Consider the following 11,403-nt stretch of genomic DNA (forward strand, 5'->3'; position numbering starts at 1 on the left):
CAGAGAGATCAGAGACTGGACAGTCAGGAACTTAGAGACATAGACAGTGGAGCAGCAGGAGACGACTTGACATCACTAGACTCAGAACCTCGTACTGAGACACTAGTTAGGTATGAATCGACCCCTCGTCAGTTACCGATGAAACAGGTGCCTAATCCCGCCTATGACCTGGCTAAAGTCGGAGCACCCGGCAACCCCCAATTGATAAATGTGTACTGTCCCTGGAGACCCCACGAGATGAAGGTCATTCTCGCCGGGATGCCGGATAGAAAGAAATCACCTACCCGGTTTGTAGACTTTCTTCGGACTCCCATTTCCGTTTATAATGCAGAACCAAGAGACTTGTGGGCATTAGTGCAGCAAATTTTAACCCCTGCTGAACGCATTCGGTTTTTGGGTCACATATAGTATGCGAATTATACTGAATTGGCAAACGCTCAGGCACAGAATGGTGATCGCGAACAGTCTATACTCAACGCCTTGACCACCACCCTACAAAAACCAATTGACCTAAATAAGATCTTAGACACCAGGCCTAAAAAGGGCGAGGGAGCAGACGAATATTTGGAAAGATTCTCTGAAATATACCAGAATCAGTCAGGAGCTGTAGCATACCGTGAGGGAAGAAACTCACCACTGTACTGCGCTACACTACTGAACTGCCTGCCGACTCAGGTTGCTCAAGCAATTAAGACTAATAATATGAACTGGTCAGAGAATACTCCCAATCAGATGGATAGGGCAGTGAAATACTACTGGATGGATAATAAGCACCAGGAAGGTCAAGCCCAGGTTAGAGTCAAAACTGAGTATGTGGTAAAAAAGGAAGAGCCGAAACACACCCCAGACAGAACAGGATATCAGATGGAGCCTCAGTATTGTGTCCCAGGATGGGTTGATGGAGAAGGGAATGGATACATTACACACCCTAATGGACCAACCGCTCCTAATTACGGCCCACCCTACGTTCCCCCGAGACGTGATTTTGAAGTAAGAGGAGGAGGGGGGAGAAAAACAGGGTCAGATGCCTGTTTTAATTGTGGTCAGCCAGGCCACTGGAGCAAGCAATGTCCCTCCCGTAGACAGGGAAAATGGGGCCATATGCAAGGGCAGCGAAGAGGAGGTTGGCAAGGGAATCGAGGACGAGGAAGATTTCCGGACTTTTCCCAAAACAATCCGTTCCCCCAGTATTGACTAGCTAACCTTGTGGTAAACGGGATCCAGTCAGAGCAGGAGCCCGTTCTGTCATTAATGATCGAAGGAAACCCACATACATTCTTAGTAGACACCGGAGCAACCATGTCATCTGTCCGATCGGAACTCAATCTCCCTGAGTCCGGGGAAAAACAGAGTCTGTCTGGTTTTCAGGGACAAGTGAGCCAATACCCGATATCTGAACCAGTGGAAGTACAATTTGGAAATGAGTCAATAAAACACCAATTTGTAATTATAAGTGGACTAGACTGTAACCTCATGGCAAGAGACTTGCTATGTGCATTCCGCCTGAGCATTGAGTGCGGGGACGAAGGACTGACTGTGAAACCATGGGCCCCTAAAATGCAGTGTTATGTTTCCATCACCCCACAATGGTGGTCTCTAGACTTCAAAGATGAGGGTTCCCTTCATGTAAACCTGGCTTACGATAGGAGTGGGAGAAATAAGGAATTGAAGGACTTTTACCAAAGCTATGCAGGAACGGAATGGGAAGTTACCGTCGAGCTATGGTTACAGGACCAGAAGGGAGAGCAGAGTATGTTGAGATCCCCTCCGAGTTGTGGAAGGAAGCACCTATTACAGGTTACATCACTCGGGGTGCTGCGAAGACAATGGGATGGGATCCAGGATACTTTGAAATAAAGGGAGTCCCACATATCACCCGGGAAGTGAATTACCCGTATCATGCGAAAGATTTAGGACCCATGGTAAAACGTGCAGTCGAACAAGCTGATCCAGATAACCGACAGAAACAGACCCAGTCATGCGGCCGGACGATTCTGTTTTACCTGACACCAAGGGTTAACAGGGCACAATTGTGCCACCATGTGGGCAATGAAAAACCAGAATACGTCAATCCACAAGTGTGGGCAGAGGATCCCACACAGGTCGGATGTGTTAAAATGACTCCTATTCATATCGCTCTGCAGGACAATGTGGTATTACCCTCTATTCGACTATACCCACTAAAGCAACAGGCAATACCAAGCATTGACAAACTGATCGCTGGATTATTAAAGCAAGGTATTTTGATTAAATGTCAGTCCCCGTGTAACACGCCGATACTGGCAGTTCCAAAGCCAGGCAAGCCAGACCAGTACAGATTAGTACAGGATTTGCGATCAATCAATGCCATTGTACAGCCGCTGCACGCTCTAGTGCCCAATCCAACTCACATTCTGGCTCAAGTTCCTGCAACAGCCAAAGTCTTTGCAGTAGTCGATCTTCAACACGCCTTTTTCGCCTTACCGCTAGACCCATCTAGCCAGTATCTTTTTGCCTTCACTTACAAGGGACAGCAATATACTTGGACCCGACTGCCACAAGGCTTCGTTAACTCCCCAACGTTATTTTCTAGATGCTTACAGGAACAATTACAGACATTGACTTTGAAACAAGGGTCTGCGCTAGTCCAGTATGTCGATGATCTGTTGATAGCCAGCCATGATGAGCAGAGTAACCGGGAAGACACTGCCCAACTGCTAAATCACTTATCCTCACTAGGATACATAGTATCCCAGTCGAAAGTACTGGTGGGCCAACAGAGGGTTAAGTTTCTTGGTATCATGCTCTCAGCAACTGAGCAGAGCTAAGAAAGAGGCAGTATTGAACCAATCTGTCCATTCCATGTACCTCACACTGCAAAGGAGGTTCGGCAGTGGATGGGAATGGTAAACTATTGCAGACAGTGGATCCCTAACATTGCTTTGGACACTAAATTATTAACTCCGTATACCAGCTTAGAGGGCAAATTTCAACTAGATTCTGACGCCTTAGGGGCATTTAAGAGATTAAAGGAAGCTTTGTCACAAGCACCCGCATTGGGGAGACCGCTGTATGACAGACCATTTCAGTTGTACTGTACTATCCTCACTGATTGCTCGACTGCTGTTTTAACTCAAAAACATGGAAACAAGCATAGACCGGTAGCGTACTACTCTTCGAAACTAGACCCGGTGGCACTGGGACATCCAGTTTGTACTCAGATTTTAACGGCCATTTACAAAAGCCTGCAGTCGGCTGCTAATCTGACTTTACAACAGGACATCACTGTATACAGTTCACACTCGGTAACTGTATTATTAGGCCAGCTGCAGACTCAACATCTTACCATGGCTCGACAGAATAAGTATGAGATATATCTGCTGAATAATCCCAATCTGCGATTTAAACATTGTACTACCATCAATCCAGCATGTTTTCTCACAGAGCCACCCCTTGAACATACTGACCCAGGACACGATTGTTTATCTTTAATTAAGGAAGACACTTCTGTCAGAGACGATCTGTCTGATATCCCAATAAAAGATCCGGACATAACTATGTATGTAGATGGGAGTGCCTCTATTGGTTCCTTTGGGGAGAAACTTTCAGGATATGCAATAGTGGACCAGGACGGTAAAACTGTCGAATCTGCTGCTTTTGAATTTCCATATTCTGCCCAACAAGCGGAACTGTTTGCACTGATAAGAGCTTGTGTCCTCGGAAAAGACCAAAGGGTTAATGTGTATACAGATTCCAGATACGCTTTCGGGGTAGTTCACGATTTTGGACAGTTATGGAAAAACAGAGGGTTTCTGACTTCTGCAGGTACGCAGATTTCCTATCAGAAGTTAGTCTCAGATTTGTTACAAGCCCTTATGCTACCAAGAGAGATCTCAGTTATAAAATGCTCCGCCCACACGACAGGACAGACCCCAGTAGATATAGGGAATAGATATGCTGATCAGGAAGCTAAGGAAGCGTCCCAGACACAGAGGGTGGTTGTCCCTAGAATGATGAGTTAGACTAAAAGCTCAAACAAAAGCAAGTCTCCCTCTGAAAAGCCAATGCCAACCATCCAAGGCGTCATTAACTTACAGGAGCACGCTCCTGACTGTGATAAGCAATTGTGGAAACAACTTGGTTGTACTTATGACTGTGTGTCTAAATTGTGGGTTACCCCTGCGGGGCAGACTTGTATGCCAGATGAATTAGCATTATGGGTTATTGAATGTGTACGCTTTGCAACTCATTGTTGTGCCAAGGCTACTAGTGATACACTGCTGGCTACATGGTGGCATCCTAGGTTGCAAGCCCTAGCCCAGAGCATCAGCAGTCGTTGCCTCATTTGTCAACAACACAACCCTGGAAAGGGAGCGCCTTGCGAATGGGGAAAGACCCCTTTGCCGGAAGGTCGCTTTGAGACCCTCCAAATGGACTACATTGAGTTGGAAAGATGTCAGGGTTATAAATATGTTTTAGTCATTGTTGATGTATTTAGTAAATGGATAGAGGCCTATCCGAAAACGGATAACAAAGCCTCCACTGTTGTAAAAGTTCTGATGAAAGAGATCATCCCTAGGTACGGAATTCCAAATCAATTGAGTTCCGATAACGGCCCTCATTTTGATGGTCAGGTGAACAAGGAATTCTGCATCCAGATGGGCATTAAACAGCAGCTACATTGTGCTTACAGACCACAAGCCGCTGGGTTGGTTGAACGAGCTAATCAGACTTTGAAAAATAAACTGGCTAAACTGCAGGCAGAAACTGGTACGACTTGGCTCAAAATTCTTGCTGTAGCCTTATTTCAGATACGTACTACCCCAGCTGGGATAGCACGGTTAAGTCCTGCTGAAATTATATATGGGAAACCCCTCAAGACCCCGTGGAATCAAAATGTTCCGAAAACCGTCCACTTTCACCACATGACAACAAAAATGACGAACTATATTTTATCATTAACTAAGGCATTGAGAAGCCTCCATTCTCGGGTACGAGCTGCCTACGTCGAACTTCCTCCTGTAGCCAGTCCGTCTGAAATCGAACCTGGAACGTACGTGTTAATCAGGAATTGGACAAGGAAAGGACTGGAACCTCGTTGGGAGGGGCCCTACCAGGTCTTACTCACCACCCATACCGCTGTGAAGGTAGAGGGGAAGAGTGCGTGGGTTCACCTCCACCACTGTAAAACTATCAGTCAAATTTAAAATGCTAACTTCTCTTTTCTCTTAAGAAATCTTCCCTTTACAGGTATCGTGACCAGCCATGGAAGTCTTGCCTTGGATCTTCTGCCTTGGACTCTTGCTGACCCTGGGAGTGACCAAACAGAGAACATGTCGGCGGGACCAGTCTATGCTCATACACCACCTATGTCAAGCAGACGTACTTCGGTGCAACAACGATGATCCAGAGGGATTCGGAAGATGGAACGTCACCCGTATAGGCAACTGTACCGGGCTCCTGAGGCAGCCCCACCGTACACTAGAGATGGGAGGTCGATCAGATGGTGCCTTACCCTGTCATTGGACTGAGTGCAAATATGATTATGTCTGTAAACGTGAAGGAGAAAGGTCCCCTGAATTGTGTCAACAAGAGAGAGATACACAGAGGCACGATCGGTACTTGAGATTTAACCAAGCGAGAAAGCATAATGGGTTAGCCCCTATGGATATTTTTTACTATCTAAGATTTGAAGGTTCCTTGGGGGAAGATTCATTAGACTGGCTTTTCAGTGGCTCATTGGAATCGTATCTAATGCATGGATTAGTTATTCTGATTGCAGCAATACTTATTTTCGCCATAATTGTTGTTCCCATCAAAATCCACGGTACGGTAGACAAATCGCAGGATCCCAAAGATGCTAGTTATCAGACAAGTCAAAGTATGTGACAAGAAGGAAACCGAGCATGTAGTAAGGTATGATGTTGATGAAGAATCCAATAGGCTCGGCAAGACAGAATTGCTGAGTGGACAACGATTAGTTATCATAAAATGATAAAAGGGGGGAATGAGAATGTCTAACGAATGAGAATGTCTAAGTGGCAAAGAATGAGAATGTATGAGTGGTAAAGTATAGAATGAGAATGTCTAAGTGGCAAAGTAGAAAAGTAGTAATAGGACAAGCAAGGGTTAATTAGAAGCTGCCTAGGTTAGAACAATGGGCCCCTTCAAGGCTAATAGTGAGATGAGTAACTCGTTAGATGTTGGGGTCTGCTTATGCTCATCATTGACATGTTGCCATTAGGGAGTAGGGAGTTTGGTGTAGGTGTCTCTGTGCAGCTGGGTGATCAATAGAAATAATGAGCTTAGTGAAGCCAGAGACCATTCCAGGTTAGCTGATAAGGATGTGGGATGATTGGGGGAAAACATTCCAAGCTAGGAGTTGAAGAGACATTCATCTATGTCTGTCACTGCGGCGTGATCAGCTAACTGTATTGTCCATGATTGGCCTGTAGTGAGGTAACCCCTCATGGCCAACCTTTGCCAGGTTTATGATTGGTATTGACCCTCATGCTAACAATGTTCCAACCCCTATTGAATTGTATAAACGTGTGTATTTTCTGTATGTTCTTTGTCTTGTTCTGCCAGCATAGGTGGGACTCTATCGGGACTCCAGATCAATGCTGCAGACCAAGTTCCAAGTTCGACTCTAATAAAGTTATTGTTGAACCGCAACGGTGTATTCGACACAGAATTTGCTGAACCAGACTGAGGGAAAAGAATCGAGTTCATCAGTGTGACCCATCCAGTTAAAGAAGTCGCACCCGGAAATCTCACGGTGTGACCCGTCGTTAAAGGGGCCTCACCCTGTGATCTCACGTTGTGACGCGCCCACTTAACGTGGCCTTACCCTGAGATCTCAAAGTTTTACCCGTCCAGTGAAAAGAGCCTCATCCTGTGATCTCACGGTGTCACCCGTCCAGTTAAAGAGGCTTCACCCTGAGATCTCATGGTGTGACACCTCGAGTTAAAGGGAACTCATCCTGTGATCACCCGGTTTGCCCTGTCCAGTTATAGGGGCCGCACCCTGTGATCTCACGGTTTGACCTGTCCAGTTAAAGGGACCTCACCCTGTGATCTCACGGTTTGACCCGCCCAGTTAAAGGGACGAGAGAGAGAGAGGCAAAGGAAATTGTCCCAGCTCCAGAAAAGCATGCAGGATCTGCTCCAGCTGCAGTCGATGGGGATCGATGTCGGGGAGGAACTCAGGGAGGTAAAGAGCCAGAAAGTCTCACTCTTCATTCCCGAGGCCTCGAAGATCACCTTTCGGTCCAGAGTCCGCTCCGTGGGGCAGGGCGAGAAGAGCTCGCGCTTCTTCTTCCAGAAGCTGCACAGCGAGACCTCTGATGATCAGCAGCCTGAAGGAGGAAGAGGGCTCGGTGACGCCTTCACAGACCGACATACTGAGGATCAGCAAGTCCTTTTATGCCGGACTGTATGATGCAAAGCCCAGAGACAGCACGGCCTCTAAATCCTTCCTGTCCTCTGTCACGGAGGTCTTAGAGGACAGCGACTGAGAGAGCCTGGATCGACCACAGACCTTGGACGCGCTGACAAAGGCCGTCCAGTCCTTCGAGAAGAGTAGAACTTCGGGGAGCGATGGTTTACCGGATGAGTTGTACTCGGCTCTGTGGGACTGGATAGGCCCAGACCTATTGGATGTGTACGGGGGTATGCTTCTGGCTGGCAGCATGTCAGAGTCCATGAGGAAAGGCATCATCACCCTCATCTACAAGGAGAAAGGGGAGAGGGAAGAAATCAAAAATTGGTGACCCATTTCCTTGCTAAATGCCAACTACAAGATTCTGTCGAAGGCCATCGCCAACAGGCTCGAGTCTGTTCTGGAGCGGGTGATTCCCCCTGATCAGATCTGTACTGTACCCGGCAGGAAGTTCTCTGATATCCTTGTGCTGCTCAGGGATACGATCGCCTACGTGCAGAACAGAGGGGTGAACACCTGCCTCACCAGCCTGGACCAGGATAAGGCCTTCGACAGAATATCCCATGCATACATGATTGATGTGCTATCCAAAATGGGGTTTGGGGAGGGAATCCGCGATTGGATCCCACTGCTCTACACGGACATCCATTGCACTGTCCTAATCAATGGGCGGGAGTCGAAGAGATTCCCGATCAGATCTGGAGTCAGGCAGGGCTGTCCTCTCTCCACGGTCTTGTTCATGTGTTGTGTCAAGCCATTTGCTGCGTCCATCAGAAAGGATACAGGTATCAGGGGGATGACGATCCCAGGCAGTGGAGGCTGTCAGGTTAAGGCTTCCCTCTACATGGATGACGTCACCGTCTTTTGCTCCGATCAGCACTCGGTTCAAAGACTGATGGACATCTGCAATCGTTTTGAGCAAGCTTCGGGGTCGAGAGTGAACCGCAGTAAGGGTGAGGCCATGTTCTAGGGCAGGTGGGAGACCCAATCCTTTATCCCCTTCATCGTCAGGTCCTGATGGTGTTGGCGATCTGGTTCGAGGGCCCCAGGCCTTCACCAAGAAATGGGAGGAGCGGGTCGCCATGGATAAACAGAAGCTTGGTATGTTGGGGGGACGCTCTCTATCCATTACTGGTTGGAACCTGGTGATGAAGTGTGAGTACTCGCAGTTTTGCTCCACGTGGCCCAGGTCTGGCCCATTCCCCACAGCTCCATCACCACAGTCACCCGAGATATCTTCCACTTTGTCTGGAGGTCCAAGGTAGAATGTGTCCACAGGGACACCATGTTCAAGCCCCGAGACAAAGTGGGGGGGGGGGGGGGGCGGTGGGGAGGAGCGTCAAAAAATGGTGCCCTGATCCTGATGGCCACTTGTGTGTGGTTGCTTCCGGATGTGTGTAGAGCCCCGGTACGCAAACACCAAGTCCCAATACGTGCTGAGGTTCGACCTGTCAAATACACTGAGAAAACTGGGTCTGGTCATGCTGGCCGTTCCCCACCACTGTCTCAGGTGGAGCAGTTCCTGAGGAGGAACCACTTCGACCACAAGGCCGTCCGACAGTGGTCGTTCTGGGGGTCCTGCAGGAAAAGGAGAGGGTGGATCCGATCGGGCAGTTTCCCGCCCAGATGGTTGAAGCCATTTGGCAGAACGTCTCGTCGCCGGAACTGACCAACAGGCACCGGGATGTAGCCTGGATGGTGGTGAAAAGGGCCCTCCCAGTGCAGTCATTCCAACACGCACGGAATCTCAGCACCACCTCGAGCTGCCTTCAAGGCTGCAACGGGGATGAGACCATCGTCCGTCTCCTGGTGGACTGGACCTTCACGCAGAATGTGTGGAGAGAGATACGTTGGTATCTGTCCCAGTTCATCCCCAACACCTCGGTAACACAGGACGCTGTGCTCTACGGATTGTTCCCCAGGACACACACCGAGACAGATATCAACTGCTGCTGGAAGACCATCAACTCGGTGAAGGAGGCCTTTTGGTCCTCCCGAAACCTGCTGATTTTCAACCTGAGGGAGCTGTCCACGACTGAGTGTTGCCTACTGGCACACTCCAAGGGGAAAGGCTACTGTATGAAGTCATCCCACCCTTTATTATACAGAATGTGTTATAAGATATGTAGTGTGTTTTGTATTGAAATAATGGGATCATTGTGTGTGCGATCTGTTTTGTATTGTTTTGAATTGAAATTGCGACTTTTACACTGAACTGTATGTATCCTTAAATTTTATGAAATGAAGTATATTTTGAAAATGAAAAGAATTGATGCTCAAAGGTAATCCTCTGAGCAGCGAGAGACCTGTCCGACTGACTGAGAGAAGTATTTTTTTTTATCTGAAAGTTCGTGCGGTTTGACGTGTTGTTGCTCAAAGGCGCTCCCTGCTGGTGAGCAGAGGCAAATGCTCGAGCAAAACAGCTGTGTTCGGACAGACACCGAAAGCATTAAGGTTTGAGAAAGGAAAAGCGCCAACATTTTAAGCAGGAAGCAGTCTGTAAAGTTAAGAAAGCAGCCTTGAGCTCAATACCGCTGACTCCAAAAGCACGTTTATTATTTTGAGCCGGAGTCAAACCAATGATTTTATAGCGATTTTGCTTTCAAGTTTTTATCTCGACATGTTTTCCGCACGACCAGCTGAGCGATCGAAGGGAAGCAGCAAAGGTCCCTCTCTTTGGTGATTGTTCACTGTGCGCCTTTTGACACTCCCGGACTTGTGGAGTCAAGTGTGCATGACCGAGACTGACTCGGTACCTGCTCATACCGTAGCGCTGTGGGAGTGTGAGCTGCTACTTGCCCGGCCAGTGGAGCAATGGATAACGTGTCTGATCAGGATTCAGATGTTTGTTGGTTCAATTTCGACCTGGATGGATGGTTTTTGCAAACTGTCGATCAGTTTATGACTTTAAAACTTGCAAACTGTCCTATTTGGTAATGCTGCCTGGCGAGTGCGTTATCAAGTGCCTTCTTAGCGCAGTAGACAGCGCGTCAGGCTCATAATCTGAAGGTCCTGAGTTCGATCCTCAGAGAAGGCATCACAAAACTTTTCTTTCCCTCTCTGACCTCATCTTTCCATAAAACCAAAATCAAGAATTTTTGCTTCCTGCAGCACACCAATAGATTTGCTGCCCCTTGACCTCTCTGTACCGTAGCACGCAGTGAAGCTTAAGAAGTACATGGACCATGGGCTCGCTGAAAACTGACGCCACTTTTGTTTCTGGACAATTGACCCAAGTCAAAAGGTGAGTGGAGAATGCAAGAATCGATCCTGCTAACTCTCACGTGCTCAGAGAGCACTCGACCAGAATCATGGAATGATTACAGCACGAAAGGAGGCCATTCGACCCATCGAGTCCGCTCCGGGTCCATGCAAGAGCAATCCAGCTCGTTCAACTCCCCCAACCCATCCACGTAGCCCTTCCAATTTTTGCCTTTCCATGATTGAATCACCCCCTCGGGCAGTGCATTCCAGATCCTAACCACTCCCTGTGTACAAACGTTTTTCCTCATGTCACCTTTGGTTCTTTTGCCAATCACCTGAAATCTATGCCTTCTGCCCCTTGAACCTTCCGCCAATGGGAACTGTTTCTCTCTATATGCTGTGTCTGGACCCTTCATGGTTTTGAAAATCTCTATCAGATCTCCTCGCAACCCTCTCTGTTCCAAGGCGAACATACCCAGCTTCTCCAGTCTATCCACGTAACGAAAGTCCCTCATCCCTGGAATCATTGTAGTAAATCTCTTCTGCACCCTCTCTAAGGCCGTCACATCTTTCCTAAAATGCGGTGCCCAGAAGTCGATACAATACTCCAGTTATGGCCGAACCAGTGTTTTATAAAGGTTCATTGTGACTTTCATTCTTTTGTTGTCTATTTTCAAGCCCAGGATCCCATATGCTTTTTAATCGCTTTCTCAACCTGCCCTGCCTCATTCAACAATTTGTGCACATATACCCCCAAAATCTCCCTGCTCCTGTACCCC

The 11,403-nt window shown here is 47.8% G+C and overlaps 1 non-coding gene across 1 annotated transcript; it reads left to right on the forward strand.

The window, feature by feature from the left end:
* Nucleotides 1–10,384: 10,384 nt before the first annotated feature.
* trnam-cau (transfer RNA methionine (anticodon CAU)) lies at nucleotides 10,385–10,457 on the forward strand. Its single transcript has one exon. It is a non-coding gene; the product is annotated as a tRNA-Met (tRNA).
* Nucleotides 10,458–11,403: the final 946 nt, after the last annotated feature.

Source organism: Heptranchias perlo, unplaced genomic scaffold, assembly GCF_035084215.1.
Source record: "Heptranchias perlo isolate sHepPer1 unplaced genomic scaffold, sHepPer1.hap1 HAP1_SCAFFOLD_55, whole genome shotgun sequence".
In the NCBI taxonomy this organism is placed as follows: Eukaryota; Metazoa; Chordata; class Chondrichthyes; order Hexanchiformes; family Hexanchidae; genus Heptranchias; species Heptranchias perlo.